We start from the raw sequence: 20994 nt of genomic DNA on the forward strand, positions 1-20994 counted from the left end.
TGAAACACAGATGATAAACAGTTCAGACAAAAAGAGAAAGTGGTGCTACAGAAGACTGCTGAAGATCAAATGGTTAGATGACGTAGCTAATGGGGAGACAAGAAATTTGAGGCACAACTTTATTAAAAGAACGGTTCAATTGATAGAACACACTCTGAGACATCAAGGATTCATCAGTTTAGTACTGGAGGGAACATGTGTGAGTTAAACGTTGTAAAGGGAGACCAAGATATGAATACAGTAAGCAGCTCCAAAAGGATGTAGCCTGCAGTAGTTATTCGTGATGATGAAGAAGTTTGGACAGGATAGAGTAGCACGGAGAGCTGCATCAAACCAGTCTCCGGACTGAAGAATACAACAACGACGTTTTTGATGGCTAGTTCCAGTTTTACAGGTCACAACTGAAATAAGTGAAGAGTAGAGTATCTCTTCCTTCGTAAACATACCCGAAAGAGAAATAGCTCAGACATCAATACCAGAACAACAACAATGACAACGTTCAGCCGTATCAGTTTTCTCTGTTGATTACGATATAGAGAGCGCGGTTATCGCTGAAACAACCGGTTTCCGGTTATATCTTTTTTTCCATACAGTATTAACCAGATTGTTAAAACCACTCAATATAACCGGTTTCTGAAATAACCAAAATTCGTTTCTTTAGTGCTGCTTTTTTCCTGTAAAAATTTATAAATCGAACAAAGATTGGAAAACTTTGACTCCCCCAGTTTCAAGTTACATAGAATCAAATTATTAAGCTGAAACGTCAAATAAAAGAAAACTGCTTCCGTCCATCGTCAGCTACTTTTCTCGAGAGTGATAAGTGGTTGAAAAAAAATATTCTCCCGTTGGTTTTAGTTTTTTGAAACTCTGCTTAGAAAACATGTTTTAATCGGGGATCATACCAGTATTTGGAGCGTACAAATAGTCTGTGCTAAAGGGTGAAAACTGAGTTTGAATAATTGTTTTCCGTGGGAATTTGTCCGTTTGCAGGGGCTATAAGCAGATTGTAAGACGTGTATATTTCTATTGTCAAACAACAATTTGTGAAAGATGTTTATATTTTATTAATAGGATTAAGTAGGAATAATTCATATTTGTCATGTTGGAAATAATTGTGGTAGCAGGGAATGTCTGCGCCAAAGTATTGTTGGCAAGAGAGACAGCAGATTGATATAATGTTAAAAAGGGCGGGAGAGACCGCGTATGGATACATTTTAAGAAAAGAACGAGAAAGACCGCGCATTGATACATTTTGTAATGGTAGCAGGGATTGCCTGCACCAGAAAGCATTGTTGGCAGGAGAGACCGCACTTCAGCGTTCGTAGGAAGTCAGTAGTAAGCGAGAAGTGAAGCGAGTCGGTAGCAGGTCTGAAGCGAGAGGTTGAGAGGAGCGGTGTGCCTGCCAGCCACCAGCTATGATTTACAGAAGATTATAAACGGATATAGAGAGACATCAGCTTACTATTATCATAAGAGGAACTAATATTATTGAAAAAGATTAAAAAAACAGCCGACCAGTTGCAAAGGATAAAGTAATCTTTACCTAGGTTTCAATAGATATAAATCTATCTTCTTCAGAAGACGGCCTGGGGACAATGAACATCATAATTTATATTCAAGGTAAGATACATGAGTCAAGAATAAAGTATAACATATATTAGGAGAATTTTGTATTACAACATGTGAGAAGGATTGCTGATACTTACAGTATTACATTAACATGGAGTGAAGTATCCTAGTCGTTTTTGCAAACATTTACATAAGTCAGTTAATCCAAATAAAACATAGCCCTGAGAACAGGGTTTGTCAGACATATAAAAATTAAGAACATAGTAGTTGAAGAGCGCATGGGCGACTGAGTAAAATCGGCCAGCGTAGTAGCACTGCGGCCAGGGCAGGTGGCGCTCAGGTCGCAAACTATTTGCCGATTGGCGTACTGAAGTAACACGTGAAGTATCAATATTAAATGCATCCTTAGATAGAGTTACAAAAATAAATAAAATCATTTACCACTCCCGTTGTGACATTCTGGGAGTTATAGGAGCAATACGTAGAACATTCATCAAAAAAGGCAGGTGGCGCTTTCGCCGTGAGTAATATGTAGTGGCATATACAGCCAGAATATAAAGGTTATGTTACCATAATAGTGAAGCACATAGGATGTATATAAGTAAAAATTTAAGAAAATCGTAATGGCTCTTGAGTCATAATTATGAAACCTGGGCTACAATCCAGTTAATACATATGTTAGAATGAGAAAAAATTATTACATGAAGGCCCGTATAGTGGCAGCCATACATCGTGAGAAAGATATATTATATAACAGGCAGTGAGCTAAAAGATAAGAAAGTGCATTATAGCTTCCTGAGGAAATAGAGTACTGAGGTTACTAGCATTTATGTTATATATTAAACAGTACGGGTTTAAAGCCTTCGAAAAATTGTCTACAGGCAAGGTTCAGCTGATCATTCAGTATATTGCCGTCTTTGAGCTCAAGATGTTTAAAAATAAATAACTCTTCCCACAGATCTAGTCTCCGTCCTTTGACTTGTCTGTGTAGGATAACCGTGTCTTCTAACTGTTTAGGCGTATGGCCGGCTATCAAGAGGTGTTCAGCAAAAGTAGAGTTGCGAATATTCATTCCTTTTTTACCTAATAGATGCTCTTTATATCGTGTTTTCACAGCTCTGCCTGTTTGACCAATGTAATATGAGGGGCAGTTATTACAGGTTAGTTTGTAAATACCTGAATTAGAAAACCAATCCCTGGCAATCTCTACTGACTGTACAAGATTTCTTTTTAAACTGTTATTTGTAGAGAAAGAGACGTTACAGTTATATTTTTTATTTAGAAGACGTTTGATCCTATAAGATACGTGGGGAAGTTATTTCTCAAAGTCGAGCAATTTTGGGAATTTTTCTTATTGAGCAGGTAATCGATCATATTCTGGTTGTACCCATTATTGACTGCAATAGCTTTGATGACATTCAATTCCTTTTTTTTTTTTTTTTTTGGGCTACAGGTGATAAAGGAGTGGTTACCATTCGATGAATGGCGGAATGAAAAAATGCCAGTTTATGAGCTTGTGGATGAGTTGAGTCAGCAGGAATAATATTATCTGAATATGTTTCTTTGCGGAAGATATTGAAATGGAAGGTATTATCTTGTATAAAAATTGTTAAATCTAGAAAATTTAGTTCGCGTTTATCATTTTGAAGTTCTTTAGTGAAGGAAATTTTTTCATGTAAACCGTTGAAAGTGTTAAAGAGAAGCTCTAAATCATAATCAGTGCCATCAAAAGCAATGAAAATGTCGTCAACATAACGTGCATAATAGCGGATTTTTTGGCGTAATTCTGAACTAGAATTGAAGAACGTTGTTTCCAGGGCGTTGATGAAAATCTCTGCTAGAATACCGGCAAGTGGGCTACCCATTGCTAGACCATCTGGCTGTACATACATTTTCCCATTAAATGTGAAATAATTGTATTTTAAAACGACCTTAAGCAAACTAATGAGTTCCGCAATCTGTGTTTCACTTAATTTTTTATGCTTGAGAAGATTCTCTTTTACAAGGTCTATGGTTTCATTGACCGGGATATTTGTGTAAAGGCTGACGATGTCAAAGGACACCAGTCTAGTGTCAGGTATACAAAGTATAGACTGAATATTGTTAATTAATTCCTTACTGTTTTTTATGGAAAAGTTATTTTCAAATGTGAAAGCATCTTTAATTTTAAAATGGAGGCGCCTAGCAAGCGTATGATGTGGACTACCTATACCATTCACTATAGGGCGGATAGGGTGATTTCGTTTATGCAGTTTAAACTCGCTTCTGAGCACGGGTGGTTTTGGGTTCATGTTTATAAGCTCTTTCTTTTGAAACTTATTGAACAGGCTGACGGAATTAGTTAAAGTACGCCGGATTTCATTTTGCAGTTCAGCAGTAGGATCTACAGTAACCTCAGTGATATCGTTTTCCTCAAAAAACTTTACAGTCTTTTCTATATATTCATTTTTATACGCCACGACGGTGGTGTTCCCTTTGTCACTCTTAGTGACTAAGGCATCGTGCTCTCTAAGTTTATGATTAATGCTTTTTACAATACTAAATTCGTCCGATTGCACATTAGGGGATAATTTAATTTCTTTTTCTATTATGTTATTACATTCGTAGGCACATTTGACTTGCTCTGTTTTCTCTAATTTCAGAGATTCTAAACCGATTTTTAGGTCTACAATGAGATTACAAACAGCAGGATATTTATCGAGTTTAGCAGGTAAGTTATATTTAAGGCCTTTGCACAACAAGTCATTTTCAGCCTGTGTAAACGTAATATTGGTTTTATTTAGTACTCTATCGTAAAATGGGTGCTTGACACTATTATCTGCTGTATTAACACTTTTACTTGTGGTCCTATTACTAAACTTCAAAAGCTTTTTTTCATGTCTAGCTTTGATTACTTCTTTACGATTAAAGAGCCATTCATTAATACTATTCCACAGGTGGTCAATTTGAAAATTACAAAGATCTTTAAAGGCTTTAGTTAAAAACAGATGTATACAGTAGGCTTCACTATTAAGAACATCTTTTTTCTTGTACAAATTTACTGTGCTCTCCGAAATAGTTAACTGCACTAGCTTCTTTTTAATAGAAGGAACTCTGTTACACTGTTTAAGGTTTACGTACGCTTTCACATAATCAGGAATAATGTCTTTCTCTAGGCACTGGTGCTTAAAGTCAATAGCCATACCTGCTTTCACAATTTTTAATTTGATGTCCATATACCTGGATGCAGCTTTTGATACCTCGGCGGGCAGGAATTTCAGTATTTTAACCATAGCTGCGCTACAGCAACGGTTCCACGTCAAAAGATTAAAAAAAACAGCCGACCAGTTGCAAAGGATAAAGTACTCTTTACCTAGGTTTCAATAGATATAAATCTATCTTCTTCAGAAGACGGCCTGGGGACAATGAACATCATAATTTATATTCAAGGTAAGATACATGAGTCAAGAATAAAGTATAACATATATTAGGAGAATCTTGTATTACAACATGTGAGAAGGATTGCTGATACAGTATTACATTAACATGGAGTGAAGTATCCTAGTCGTTTTTGCAAACATTTACATAACTCAGTTAATCCAAATAAAACATAGCCCTGAGAACAGGGTTTGTCAGACATATAAAAATTAAGAACATAGTAGTTGAAGAGCGCATGGGCGACTGAGTAAAATTTTTTTGAGAAACTCAAGACTACTGAAGGTATGTTTGCGCAATGCTAGTTGTAAGATTATTGTAAAAAGTAAGTCTCATTTGAACGTTTGTAAAATCATTTCATTCAGAATATAATTAATTTTTGCCAGCAATATTGCATTTCTGATTATAATGCATCCCAAAAACCATCAACGTAAAACTTTGCAAAATTTTATTGTTGTTAAGAAAAAGTTTAACTATGAATTACGTAACCTCAGTCAAATTAATTAAAGAATAGCTTTGCTATTAAAGAATGACGTCAGCTTTGGTAATAAATACAGCCACTTATTATGAAAGCTCACCAGCAGTTAATAGAGTATAGTAAAACAGAGTAAGTATATTCATGTCGCAGTTCTATGTAGCAGTCAGATGGCGATCCAGTAACAGTAAAAAAAGGTAAAGAACAGTTTTGGGTTATTGCAGGTAACGACTGAGGGCCACGACGACGGCACATTCTATGTTTCGTCGAAATAATCAGAAAATAACTTTTAATAAGCAGCATTTAAATTTGTATGGGAAGGTTGAGAAAGAGAATTAATTTCAAAGGGAAGATTTCATTTGTTATTACTAAGCAAGAGGTAGAAATCCAAAGGGAAGGTTTCATAGATTATTGTAGAAGGGAAAGTTAAGTAACAAAAGAGATATAGAGGAAACGATTATTGCGTAACATAAGAAATATATAGAGGAGACGGGTAAGTTTCAAGATAAAGCCATGTTATGCAGACGCAGACAGCAGAACAGCTATTTTCTGTTTTCATTTTATACTATCAACGAACTGTTATTAAGTTTTTAACTTATTATTATTACCATAATTTCCTTCCTCTTCTATTATTTCGTAGAAACGACAGACGCTCTTCAATCTTTTAAAGCAAATGAAGCACTGTATTTTATTCTTGCTACGTCACTTCCAGTTTACGGTTGGTGCCATTCTGCAATACAACGGATGTGCGGCGACGATATGCGGAAACTACGGTACAGACCAGGTGGGGGCGCCGGCCGGAGTGGTCGAGCGGTTCTAGTCGCTACAGTCTGGAACCGTGCGACTGCTACGGTCGCAGGTTCGAATCCTGCCTCGGGCATGGATGTGTGTGATGTCCTTGGTTAGTTAGGTCTAAATAGTTCTAAGTTCTAGAGGGCTAATGACCTCAGCAGTTAAGTCCCATAGTGCTCAGAGCCGTTTGAACCAATCAGGTGGGGGGGAGTCTTGCGGACTGCACGTGCACACGTTTCTTAAGCCACTACACACGGCGACAGGAACATTAATGTCTCAGCGCTGCTGTACCCAGCGTTCTTTGCGCCTTTCTGTCGGTACTGTTACCAAAGTAGGACTGACGGTTTTTCCCATGTTTTACGTGTAATAACGTAATATTTCAAACAAGTGCAAATTTTTGAATAAAATTTATTTGTTCAAAGACGGTTTATTTAAAAACGGAAAATCTTAGCGCCGCTCCTATGGCTAATTGATATTTCGGTTTTGTACTCGGTTGTTAGAAATAAATAAAAACACCCGTTGTAATCGAAACCAACCAAAGAAAAATACCGGTAACAGAACTAAAATACCGTCATTGGTTTAAGCGGTACGTTTTCCCCATCCTTGCCCTGTAGACGTGGTTGTATTACGGCGCGTTCATCTCCCCCTGCATTCCATTGACGCCGCGTCGGCCGGTGAAGCTGCAGGTGTTTCCATGACAACCACTCGCTTGGCCGCCGCAGGGGAGACAGGCCGGCCCTGTTGCGAGAGAGGATTCCTGTCCCGGCCGGCTGGCAGGCTCTCCCTGCGCGCGTCCGCTGTGACGTCACAGCTGACGCTGCACGCTGTTTGGCTGAGGAGCGGCGGTGGGGTGGGGAGAGGAGCGGAGGCGGGGGGACCAGCTGCCGAGCGGCCGCTCAGTCCGCGTCCGACCTGCGATGGGAACGGGCGGTGGGTTGTGTGAGTGCGACGCCCAGCAGTCCTCTGATCGCGCGCGTGTCCGCTGGTCGTGGGTGTGATTGTTATCGTGATCGTGTGTGTGTTTTCCACGAGCGAAGAGCTGGCGCTTCTGAGGGACACGGACACCAGAAGACTGAGGGAGCAGCGCGTTAACTTTCTCGGTGAGTCGCAATTCCACGATTACAAACAGCTGTCTTTTTGACGTCGTGCAAGCGTAGGAGATAAAACTCCAGATACAAGGTACATTCTGAGAAGCTTCCGCCTTTATTGCAATCTCCTACGAATAACCATAACGGCCGGTTTGAAAACTGCGGGGAGTGGTCATGTATTTTAGTTGAAACGTAGTCCAAAGCCGTCATAAATGACTTTTGCCACTCTCGCCGTTGGGATTAAATCATCCTTTTACTTCATATGCAATTCCTGTTAAAGGGAAAAGTACAGTTCGTGAGTCTAATTGAAAGCATTACCTGTAACAAGTGCACGAGCGTTTAACGAGTTATGCTTCACATTTCAGAATGACTGCACAGTGAAAACGAAAAATTAAAGAATGGTTTCATTACAACAGTAGCAACGAAAAGGGGCAAATTTATACCATTCAAAAAAAAATACGAAGTAGCCAGTTGAGTCTAAAATTTTTAAATAGTTATCTTGTTTTTTAATAAAGTGTTTAGATTAGTTGTAATTGTAAATTAGGGAAAGCAACTCCCTGCTTCCCAAGCGTAGAAATAAGACAGCGAATATGTGAAGCGGAGTAGGAATTTGTAGTAATGAATAGGACCGACTTGATTACATTTAAGTGCTCCGATACGTCAGTACGTTCGCTTACTGTCTCGGAGATGCTTTGACGCACTTCTGGCACACATTTGACCCATTTCACACGTCTATGCACAGATGGCGGTTCTTTTCGATCTTAATAGAGCAAGTAGCTGCAAGTGTCAGTGATAAATGTGCCACTATATGCTTTGTGGCGATTTTTGTGGGAGGTGTATGAACAAACAAAGAATACCTTTGGTAAAGAAGTCTTGCAGGCAATACTGTCGCTTCGAATACCTTCTTGCGTTGTGAAATTTTATTTTCTCTAATGCTAAAAACACATGGGTTTAACATCATGGCGAAATAGATCTGTTTCATTATTTCGTGGGCTTTACCGTCTGTACGGTGGCAAATCATTAGCTGTTCTCTACGCAAATGTGCGTCTTTGTCTCGAAAGTTACGCAAGTACGATAATAACGTAACCTAAAGGATGACGCAGTGTTCTGTCCAGATGTGTAATCAGTTACTTCTTACTTGACAAGGAATGTCCTCTGGGTAATTTAATTACGTTTCTCAACACACCCTAAGTATTTATCCATCTGTAAGAGTGATGAAGCGTTGTGTCAAACTACGGGCAATGACAGGTATATATAGTTTGATTTCGTTTGCGTTGCCATCCTCCGCAACAAGCACAGATATATTTGTTTGTAAATAAAAACCGTTCTTTCTTGCTTCACTGTAATTTATTTCTCCCAGACTTGTTTCGCCATTTTCACTTTAAGGCATCATCATTGGGATCTAGAGTGATACAGTTTTGTTTTGATGAGTGTTGTTTGTAGATTGTGTGTCGTTTTTTAGGTAAATAAGTGATTAGTCCTTCGCGTTCAGATGCGTTTCGCTATTATTGACACAGCATTATCAGTAGTTGTTCTGTAGGTCTAACATGTGGCACAGTTTACTCACGGTGTTTGTGTTGACGTGGATTTTTTTCCTCTTCTTCAAAACACGTAAAAGAAGGCCTAAGTGTCGTAAGTAACTTGTACACCACATTCAAAGGCAACAAATGTTATTTATCTGATACTGCCTCCTAGCAGATTAATACTGTACAGACCGAGACTCGAACCCAGGACCTTTGGGTTTTACGAGCAAAGTTCTCGACCGAATGACCCATCCAAGCACGACTCACGATCTGCCCTCAAGCCTTTGCTTCCGCCACTACCTACATTCCTGCCTGTTAACAATCAGAACACAGGAATGTGTTACGTATGCAGTTTTTGCTGAGTACACTTTCTCAATAAAAGTAACAACTCTTTAAGATGGAGTGTGATTCAGATAGACAAGAGAAACAAGTGACAACTAATGTGCATAGTGTTTCAGAATTGCACCGACGAACTTCGAGGGGTTGTAGTGTGTCTTCAGAAACAAAATTAGGATAGGATCCTGTGTCCGGAAACGTCATTAAACGACGCTGCAGAACGTCGAATGCTTCAAGCTTCCAGGGATGACGCAGAAGGATAAATGTATCAATTTGATATAAAGAAGCATTGTCCGGAAACTAGTCGGAAGTTAAAGCGAAAATCTTTGTGATACCTCTGACAACGGATCAGATGTACGGTACTTTTGCTACCGATATATCGCTAGGCAACTTTCAGATGTGGTACTGTAGACCAAAACAAGGAAAAAATGTCTAGTGAACGTGAGCACTAAAATTCATACGTTAACAGCTACGAAGACTTGTTCAATAGATGAGATGGGTTTCACAGTAGCGAAGATGAGCACGTCCTAATAGCTCCCCGGGTATGCATTTTAGAGCTCTTGTTTACTGGTCACTTTTGTTCTTGTTTTGGACCATAGTGCTACTTCTGAAAGTCACCTACCATTCAATCTTAGCAACCAGAATGCCGGTTCATGTATTCCATTCCCACAAGCGATTTTCGCTTGTAACTTTCGACTCGTTCGTTTCGAGACCAGGGTGCCGTACTTCAAATTGACACATTTATCCGACTCCATCATCCCCGAAAGTGTGTACTGTCATCATGGAATTGCCCTGCCTGCGTCTATAACGTCGACACTCCGTAGCGTCGTTGCATGACGTTTCCGGACACAGGTTCCTATCCTCATTTTGTTCCTCAGGACACCTTCTACATTCATTCGAAGTTTGTCGGTGTAATTTTTGTTAAACACACTGTCCATCTAAACACGCTGTGCTCGTATGTGTGCAGCTCGGTATGATCTTTAGTGTCTCCTGCCCACCTGTTGCTATGTGTGAGTCGCTGGAGAGGGTTTGAAACGAAATATTACGCCTATACTCACTAACAGGTTTCAATTTGTGGTCTGCTAATCTCGACCTTATGCACTCTGTCTGTGCCTTGGGAACTAATCGTGCTTTTTGTCGTAAACAAAGATACATGATCTACGCCTTCCCTGAGTCAAATCATTTGTTTTTTTATTCGTTCGTTATTTCATTTGTAGTCAATTTCTGTTGTAGAGATGTTGCACTGGCTTTCACGATTTCAGTTATATTTGTACATATAACACAACGCAGACATTTCTTAATTCAGCCAATAGTTGATTTAATTACAATTAGGTGAATACGCAAGTGCAAACCAGTACATCCTTAACAAAGACTGGTTAAGATAAAAACGTAAGGAGTCACGCTTTGGTGTATGCTCGAATTCACTCACACATTCGTCATCAGGGGTACTATATCTGAAATGCACGCCATTTGGTATGGACGTGCGCTAGAGATGAGCCTTGTGCTCGAATACCAATCCGACAGTTACATATTTTACGAGGGCTGTTCGGAAAGTAAGGTCCGATCGGCGCGAAATGAAAACCACAGTGAAAATAGTTTTTTACGCAACAGTCAGCCAAACCTCCCGGCTACCCCCCTAAACAGTCGTCGCTCCGACTTAGACATTTGTCGTGGCGTTGTACACACTTTCCAATACCCTCGTCACAGAAAGCAAGCGCCTGCGCTTCCCGCCAATTCTCTACACTGGTCTGCCTTTCGTTGTTTGTGCCAAAATGTTTAGCCAGCGGTTCATGTGAGCAGAGATGAACAACGGAGGGAGCCAATTAAGGACTGTGTTGTGGGTGATCACACACTTCCCTTCAGATACGCTACAGATGCGTCTTTATTGCCCCTGCAGAATGCGGCTGAGAAAGTAACGCGTGACATTTGTGTTACGTAGGCTGCATAGCGTCAGCCGAGATCTCTCACCAGATCCATATACTAGACGGGAGACAATGTTCTTTCATGCATTTCTACACGATCACTTTGCGGCCTGAATTGAATAGAGCGACGTGAAGCGATCGACAGGCACACTTAAGACACTGTCTTTTCACAATGTACGCTATGCACTCCCTGGTCTCCCTGGTCTTCACTCTGGCCACCTCATTTATTGGCTGCATGTCTATTCAAAGTACCTGGAGCAAACAAAACAAGGAGCAAGCAGCAGCAGGATTATTTGTATATAAGGAGAAAGTATACACATTTCATATTTACCATTCCTAGTTTATGGATACACACGTCTTACTGATTCCTTGTTCGAAGAGGAACGTTTCTACTGTTTAGCTTAGAGGTACTCTTTGAGGCAATGCACGGTAAGACATTTAAATCTGTCTTAGGAAATTTGTGGAAAACTACAAATCGGATTAAGAAAAGGGTGTAATAAAAGGTGTTCGTCTCGAAGGGGAGCCTACAGTGACACCAAACTGGACTCCCCTAGACCACCTGCAGGGAACAGGAGCGGGGAGTCGACTTTGAAATCTTAAATAGGAACCCCCCATTTTTTGTTGTGGATTCGGATTCTCCTGGATAAAATACTAACTACTGTTTTATCATTTTTGGTTGCGTAATAGGTGCCGCTGAAACCGACAAAAAATGAAAATGGGTTAAAAACTGTTGAAATATTATAGTGTCTCCAGAAAGACACATCGTCTTAAGATTCCAGGGGTTCAGTTATGCAGTTGTTCTAAAATCTTTGATGATATGTCGGTTTTACACCAAAAAAAAAACTTGATTCTCCAGAACATAACACACAACTTTGGCAACACTATTGGTGTAATTTCTTTCACACACGTAGGTGAAATGGAAAGTTGTTGCAAAATTTCATTGGTTTGTTTATCAATGAACTGTCTGACAGATTAGGCATTGTCCGGATACTCATTCTGCCAATTTTCTGTCAAAAACGAAAGCATGAAATGAGCTGCTTTTTTAGTGTAATATCCTACAGTTTCTGTAAGCTGGGCGCAGCTTCTTCGTGTGTCTACAACGCGATTTTGTAAACGTCTCTATCATCATAGCTCTACAGGTGACGATTGTTAACTGTGGAAAGCCGCCAGGGGTCAAGGGATTTCCTCAAGTGGAGGAGAGTAAATATATTAAAACTTTATGCACGATGCGGCAGCTTTTGACGGACCTCAGTGTTTATGACGTCATACCTGCTGAACTGTGTCTCGTACAATGATACACGTGGGTACTGTCTACGAAATACGTTGGGAATAGTGTTAGTAGCAAAGAAGCGATAAATTTAAACGTCATGCACAATGCTGCAGTTATTCTCACATCGCAGTGTTTATGTCTTAACATATCCTGAACTGTAATGGGTTGCTGGTTCTTATCCCGCCAGAGATTGATGCCTGACAGTAAGGGACAGGTGTACCAATCTTTGTTGAAATCGGTCCAGTGGTTTAGGAGGAGATGTGAAACATGGACACAAACACAATTTTCATAATATGTGTACAATAAAAAGATATCGCAAAAATTGTGCTGTTTAGAATATTTGCGTAATGTTTTTCAGCTGCTTTGATTTTTGCAACGCAAAAGTGTTAAATACAAAAGTTACTTACTTATTCAGTAAGAATCAGAACCCACAATAAAAAAATGGTTCAAATGGCTCTGAGCACTATGGGACTTAACAGCTATGGTCATCAGTCCCCTAGAACTTAGAACTACTTAAACCTAACTAACCTAAGGACAACACACAACACCCAGTCATCACGAGGCAGAGAAAATCCCTGACCCCGCCGGGAACCCACAATAAAAAACGGTACTCATTATTTAAGATTTCGAAGTTGACCTCCCTTCCGTCCCCTTTGGGGGTGGGTTACGGGGTCGAGCTTAGTATCATTGGATGTCCCCCATTCAGGCTAACTAATTCTGTTACAACCTTTTTATAATCCAATTTGTAGTTTTCCAGATATTTGCAAAAACAGTTTTAAATGCTTAGCCCTGTATAGAAAGGAGGAGACTAAACACCCTCTTGACTAATTTCTGAATATACACTGAAGCGCCAAAGAAACTGGTGCAGGCATGTGTATTCAAATACAGAGATATGTAGATAGGCAGAATACGGCACTGCGGTCGGCGACGCCTGTATAAGACAAGGGTCTGGCGCAGTTTCCTGATCGTCTCCGAGGTAGCGATGAAGTGGGAATTTTCCCGTACGACCATTTCAAGAGTGTACCGCGTGTTTCAGGACTCAGGTAAAACATCAAATCTCCGACATCGCTGCGGCCGAAGAAGATTCTGCAAAAACGAGAAGAACGACGACTGAAGAGAATCATTCAACGTGACGGAAGTGCAACCCTTTCGCAAATTGCTGCAAATTTCAATGCTGGGCCATCAAAAAGTGTCAGCATGCGAACCATTCAACGAAACGTCATCGATATGGGCTTTCGGAGCCGAAGGCCCACTCGTGTACCCTTGAAGGCTGCACGACTCAGAGCTTTACGCCTCGCGTGGGCCCGTCAACACAGACATTGGACTGTTGATGAGTGGAAAAATGTTGCCTGGTCGGACGAGTCTCGTTTCAAATTGTATCGAGCGGATGGACGTGTACGGGTATGGAGACAACCTCATGAATCCATGGACCATGCATGTCGGCAGTGGGCTGTTAAGCTGGTGGAGTGCAATGGTGTGGGGAGTGTGCAGTTGGAGTGATATGGGACCCCTGATAAGTCTAGATGTTGCGCTGACAGGTGACACGTAAGTAAGCATCCTGTCTGATCACCTGTATCCATTCATGTCCACTGTGCATTCCGTCGGATTTGGGCAAATCCAGCAGGACAATGCGACACCCCTCAGGTCCAGAATTGCTACAAAGTGACTCCAGGAACACTCTTCTGAGTTTAAAAACTTTCGCTGGCCACCAAACTCCCCAGACATGAAGATTATTGAGCATATATGGGGTGTCTTGCAAAGAGCTGTTCAGCGGAGATGTCCACCTGCTACGTACCCTTACGGCTTTATGGACAGCCCTCCAGGATTCATGGTGTCAATTCCCTCCAGCACTACTTCAGACATTAATCGAGTCCATGTCACATCGTGTTGCGGCACTTCTGCGTGCTCGCGGGGACCCTACGCGATATTAGGCAGGTGTATCACTTTCTTTGGCTCTTCAGTGTAGATGCCTTTTCAGTGAGTTTTATTCTCAGTTGTGGTTCATTGTATAAAATCTTCCCGACCGTTACGGGAATCTTTTTCGATTAATTTCAACCGTTTCCTATGGAGATAGTGCTTGTCCCTATCTTTTATACTTTATTCGAGCGTGTGTCTCCATTTATCTGAGCACCAGCATTGCCATTCAATTTGTATTATCCTCGGTCGCATCTTATGCGCACGGAGACGGACGTGTGTTATACTGTGCTCTGTTGATGGCTGTGTATTTTTTTTTTTTTTTTTGTTTTTACCACGCTGACTTCTTGTGTAATCCTTGGAATTTCCCGGCGTCCAGATTGCACGCAGATGTATCATCGCGCAGATGCTTGCGAGTGAGTAAACAGGCGCAGCTGTTGATGGTTTCGCGGCCTTCCGCTTCGCGTCGGTGGCCGTTCGGCGAATCTCGCGCGCAGCAAGATCGAGCCAGTGCGATCACTGGACGAGCGTGATCGTGAACGCCTCGTGCGTCAGAAGTAGGAAAGCGCGGTCAGGGCGGGCTGGGGAGAGAGTTGTTCCGAGGAAATAGTGAAAGTGGCTGTTGCGGACTTAGTAGCCACCAAGCACGGTTAATTTCCATCGGCATAATTGCGCGCTGACCGGCCACATGTGATAACTGCTGCGCATAAAGTGATCGCCATTTTTTAGCACCGCGTGTTCGCTATAGGGAGCTCAGTCGCGGATTCAGAGTTCAATTAACGCCACGTCTTGTCAGTTCTAGCGCGACCTATCGTTCTGTCTATTATCCTATATGAGAGGTCTCAAATTTCAGACGTAGGTCGTTCAGCGGCACTGAGTTTGTGACTGATTTTTCTTGTTGTCTGCAAATGAATGTCAGTTAGTTTCTTTGATAAGTGTTTGCCGGGAACTTACTGTTGTGCATGTTCCATGAAGCATGTTCCCAGCAACTCTCCACGATCTGCAACGTGTCAGTATGTTTGCAAACAAGGTCTGCTTTCTCTGTGAAATCTTGACTTCATACTGGCCATTTACATAACTGGATTTCTTTTTAAATCTTAATATGCCACAATATTGGGTAAATACAGCATATATTCGGAAATTCAGATGTAGAATAGGACGGGAGGTCAAGCAGATATGATTTCAATTTGTTTTTAAAACTTTTGTTGCCCCAAGGACCGTCAATTCACAGGGGAAGTGCTTTCATGACTGCATACTTTGCTCCGTTCTGTGAGAAAGTAAGACTAACCTGTCCATAGTGGAGATTATTATTGTTGGTATTGTTTTCTTTATAAATGCTACCACTATTTGCGGATGATATTGTGGTGTGGGGAACAAGCAGTACGGAGGTACAAAATCAAATAAACATCCTAAATGATAAGGTCGAGAAATATGGAATGAAATATAGTGTGGAGAAAAGCAAGACCATGGTGGTAATCAGAGGGGATAGAGATTGCAAGGGACAAATTCATATTAAGGGACGAAGTATTGAAATAGTGGACAACTTTAAATATTTGGGAAGTGTATTAATTGGGAATGCTCGTTTGGAGACAGAAATTACCAAAAGAATACAACAGAGTAGTACATTTTACCAGTGTGTGAGGGGCTCGGTGTGGGGAAGGGAAGTGCCAATGAGGTGCAAGCTGGTGCTATACAAGACTTGCTTTACACCCATACTAATTTACGGCTCAGGGACTTGGACTATGACTAGAAAGAGAAGAGTAGGATACAATCCACTGAAATGAAGTTTCTGAGAAGTATGCTATGGAAGACGAGGAGAGACAGAGTGAAAAATGATGTTAGGAGGGAAATTGGGGTGGAGAAGTTGACTGAGAAAATTGAAAAGAATAGATTAAAATGGTTTGGGCATGTGGAGAGGATGGGAGAGGAAAGAATACCAAAAAGAATGATGAAGATTGAGGGCAAGAGGCCAAGAGGAAGACCGAGAACAAGATGGACTGAAACAATAAAGATGAGTGTAAGGAGGAGAAACCTACAATGGAACCAAATTGTGGAAGAAGAATGGTGGAAAGACCGAGTAAAGTGGCGAAGTACCATTAATACCACAACCCGACCAAATGTTGGATAGAGGGGAAACAAAAATATATCAACGGATGGAAGTACGTAATTTAATCTAGTTTCCTGATCTTTTCATCATCAGAATTAGTAATTACACGCAGAGCAAATGCTGCTGAACTCAAACACTTGCCAAGTTACATAATACGGGCTTCTGATTAATATGCAAAAACAGGCGTTTTAAAGAATCGGTTTTACACATTCCGTTACATAGTGTATCGTTATCAATGATACTATATGTCGTCTTGTACAGTGAATTATGTATGTATTTTTCTAAATTGGTAGAAAAAATGGTTCAAATGGCTCTGAGCACTATGGGACTCAACTGCTGAGGTCATTAGTCCCCTAGAACTTAGAACTAGTTAAACCTAACTAACCTAAGGACATCACAAACATCCATGCCCGAGGCAGGATTCGAACCTGCGACCGTAGCGGTCTTGCGGTTCCAGACTGCAGCGCCTTTAACCGCACGGCCATTTCGGCCGGCAAATTGGTAGAAGATTTATCGAGAATCAATCAGTAATGCTCTCAAGAATATAAAGTATTGCTTGTGTCTAGCGTTGCGGGGGCCAAGGTTAGGTTGGGGAATGACGTTCGGTTGTGATACGGATATCAATTTTTTATTCGTTGTCACTTCCTATTAGCGTTGTCGCAGTTGGTGTATGAAAATGTACCAAAATTCTTGCGGTGTCTAGTGAGCCAACAGTGTGGCTTCATATATTGTGTAGATAGCGCCTTTGATGTTTTTGTGTGGTTCGGTTGTAACTACCGTTCGTGTGCTTTATTTACAGTATGTCGTTTAGTTTTTGTGGGTGGTGGTGGTGGGCTTAAGTCATGTTGTTTACTGGACTTAAATAGCTCTGGTGCAGATGGCGTGTGTATTGAACTTTGCAGTACTGTCGTTTCATGTTGTTGTGGAACCAGTCCGAGGTCAGGTTTAGGTTATAAGATGACACTTTGGTTCTGTGTGGTCAAAGCCAGCGAATGTCCGCTGAAAATCTTTTTTATACATTTATGCTGCATTCCATAGTTACATTTACTTTACTGGTGGAAACTGTCCAGTCAATGCAGCGTGATATTTTCGAGAAGGCTGTTAGTGTTTTCGTGTTGTTAGTGACGACACCTGTTGCTCATTCCTTGAGGCTCACGTCACCGCAATCCTGAAGACGTCTTCAATGGACCGGCGTGTCGTCGCTAATTGTCTCCAGCGCCGTACAGCTTTACTGAATTTACCTTGCAGCTTAATTACTTCTAAAACGTGCGCTGTATAGCGAACGCATGTATACCTCGGACTGCGCTCCAGATTACCCTGTATATCACAACCTTCATTTTGCGTTGGTATTCGTTGGTTTCGCCGACGTACGACCAACTAGTAGTGTTTTTGACATGTTCGCCCAAGGATCCCGTGGCCTTGTTGAAGGAACCACTCCGGCATTTGCCTGAAATGATTTAGGGAGACCTGCCTGAATTAGGATGGGTGGACAAATCCCCTCTAAGCCTTCATCCTCCCGAATCTACGGCCACTGTCTCGACAAACGCACGTTTCTGAATTTGTACCTGGTGTACAACGATGTTATTTTGAAGCGCATTGCGAACGGTTTAGCTTGATAAGCCGGAAACAATTATAAACTGTTCTTTTAGTCTCTTCTTCGTAAAAAAGACTGAAAACTGAAACTTCGTGGCAGTTAAAACTGTGTACCATCCCGCGATCCCAACCAGAAACCTTGTATACAGTGGGCAATACTCTTGACTATCTTTTTAAGTCAAATAACATTTTAATTAAAAAATCGCCTTCAGTGGCGTTTTTCTTTTTATCATAGTTCTGTCTGGATGTTATGGTGTTTTGGTTCTAGGCGCTTCAGTCTGGAACCGCGTGACCGCTACGGTCGCAGGTTCGAATCCTGCCTCGGGCATGGATGTGTGTGATGTCCTTAGGTTGGTTAGGTTTAAGTAGTTCTAAGTTCTAGGGGACTGATGACCTCAGAAGTCCCATAGTGCTCAGAGCCATTTGTTATGGTGTTCAGTCCGAACACTGGTTTTGTTGCAACTCTCCCGCACTATCCTATCCTGTGCAAGCATCTTAATCTAGGAATAACCGTTGCAACCCACATCACGTTTGAACTTGCTTACTGCATTCTTCTCTTGGTTCCCTCTACAGTTTTGTGCCATCTGCATTTTTTGTATTACCAAATTGATCATTCCTTGATACTTCTCGGCCGATCCTTTCTTTTAGTCAAGTTGCCCTTCAAGCTTCGTTTTCCCCAATTCTCTTCAGTTCCGTGTCATTAATTATTTAATCCATGGAACGATCACGTAGATTCGAAAGTAGGTAAAGCGGGTGGCGGATTTACGTTCATTGATAGCGTGCTAGGACAACATGACCGGTCTCCAAAGGAGATAGCTGACTAAACATTCGTGCAAACCTATCCTAGACTATTGCTCAAGTGTCAGGCCATTGATGACGATGATTTCAGGTGAGGAGCGATCAACATCATAGTCGTCAGCGCCCTGACGAAAAGTCAGCATGCCAGTCTCCTGGGCGTTGACAGAGACTGCCTCCCTTTCCCGCCAATTTAGGGCTGAGGCCTGACAGTTCAGTTCACGAAATGTCAGCACTCTTGTAACACTGGAATCATCGGTGAGGACGGTGGGCAGACCTCCATCGGGAGTGAGGGCTGCACCGATATCGGTATATATGACACACACGTTGCCAAAACACGCTGAACTGAAAGAGTCACACCACAAGGCTCACAGAGTGGTGAGGAGGAAGCCATCTGTTAAAGGGCTGAGGTGCAGCCTGGTAGGCAGAGTCTCCTACAAGCGGTGAGACTGACATGAAGTCCGCCAAGCCTGTGTGGCCGATTTGGGCGACCGTAGTTCGTTTTGTCACCTGCAAGCATTCAGTGCAACGCTCTGGCACTGCGCCAACGTCCAGTGCCAATTTCAGTCGCAGCTGCCGATATCGTGGAAATAATATTGGCACAGGCGAAGGTCGTCGGCTACGGAGGCCCACCGTTAGCAGCGTGCGGTGCACTGTGTGTTCACGCTCATTTGTTCTCTGCCCAGCACTGAAGTCTGATGTTGATTCCGCCACAGGTCCCCACCTGCCCAGCCGACGACGTCCAACATCTGTAATGAACAGTGGCCACCCAACCTCACGCCGTCTGGACGTTGTTTCACCTCGGTTTCGCCACGTATTGAAGACACCACAGCACTCCTCGGACACCCGACAATCGTGCAGTCTGCGAAATTCCTCCCCGGGTACGCTGCTATCGTCTGGTTGGGTTTATATCGATAGTAAGTCGGTGGTCATAACATTCGATCAGTGTAGATGACTGCAGGTAGGTTTACCGCTACGGTCGCAGGTTCGAATCCTGCCTCGGGCATGGGTGTGTGTTTATTTTTATTTATGTATTTATTGATTTATTTAACCTGGCAAGATTAGGGCCATCAGGCCCTCTCTTACATCTAACCAGGCATTCTACTTATTTTACATTCATATGTTTTAGTAGGCATGTTAAACTACATCTAGTACAAAAAGTAAAATAAACAATTAGAAAGGTACACCTGGAAAAATACATACATATAGAGTTTATATTCGTAGATCATAAGTACTGTTATAATTAGACATTATTGAAGAGACAAATGCCGGCCGCGGTGGTCTCGCGGTTCTAGGCGCGCAGTCCGGAACCGTGCGACTGCTGCAGTCGCAGGTTCGAATCCTGCCTCGGGCATGGATGTGTGTGATGTCCTTAGGTTAGTTAGGTTTAAGTAGTTCTAAGGTCTAGGGGACTTATGACCACAGCAGTTGAGTCCCATAGTGCTCAGAGCCATTTGAACCATTTTTTTTTGAAGAGACAAATTTTAGATACGAGTGCTGGCAGCAGGGAGTGTGAGGGAGACTCATGGTGAAGGGAGGAGAAGAATAGAGAGACATGATTAAGGAAATATAAAGGAAAAGAAGATTGCGTGGCTAATATAGATGAAGAGGAAGGCATCTCAGGAGCAAGATAGGAGACGCTAGCTTTGCTATTTGACAGATGAGAGGATTGACCTGGTACATTAATTTTGTGGAGAACTTTATGAGGATGATAGTAGGAAATGCTTCAACTTCTTCTTAAAAGCAACAGGAGATTGAATTTTGCGCAAGGTCAGGGGCAGTTTGTTCCAGAGGCGGACAGCGGCAACTGAGAAGGAGTTTGCAAAAGTTTTTGTTTTGTGAGTGGGCACAGTTAGGATACCAAATAAGAGTGACCTCGTGTTTCGATTATGATGGCATGACAGGTTTTTAATCTCTGAAGCAAGGTACTGGGGTGCTTGCGCGACGAGGAGTCGGTGAAGTATACAGTGTGGTAGTCACGCAATTTGTCCGGCCGCAGCCACCCTAGCTCGGAGTATGAAGCACTAACATGATCATATCGGCGAATGTTGCAGGTGTAACGCACACAGGCATTCATAGTTAGCTCTAGCCGTCTTTTGTTTTCACTACTCATGCCTTGTTGAATCACAATAGTGGAGGTTCGATAGAACGAGTGCTTGCACGAGCTGGCGTTTCGAGTCCTGTGGAAACATGTTC

The 20994-nt window shown here is 41.9% G+C and overlaps 1 protein-coding gene across 2 annotated transcripts in view; it reads left to right on the forward strand.

The window, feature by feature from the left end:
- Window positions 1–7160: 7160 nt before the first annotated feature.
- The window catches only part of LOC126215383 (protein draper), a 396618-nt gene continuing 382784 nt past the window's right edge, over window positions 7161–20994 (forward strand). For both annotated transcript variants that reach the window (XM_049942079.1, XM_049942083.1), the window contains exon 1: window positions 7161–7350. The gene's annotated coding sequence lies outside the window, so the exon portion shown is untranslated. The remainder of the gene's footprint in view (window positions 7351–20994) is intronic.

This window comes from Schistocerca nitens, chromosome 12 (assembly GCF_023898315.1).
Source record: "Schistocerca nitens isolate TAMUIC-IGC-003100 chromosome 12, iqSchNite1.1, whole genome shotgun sequence".
Lineage (NCBI taxonomy): Eukaryota > Metazoa > Arthropoda > Insecta > Orthoptera > Acrididae > Schistocerca > Schistocerca nitens.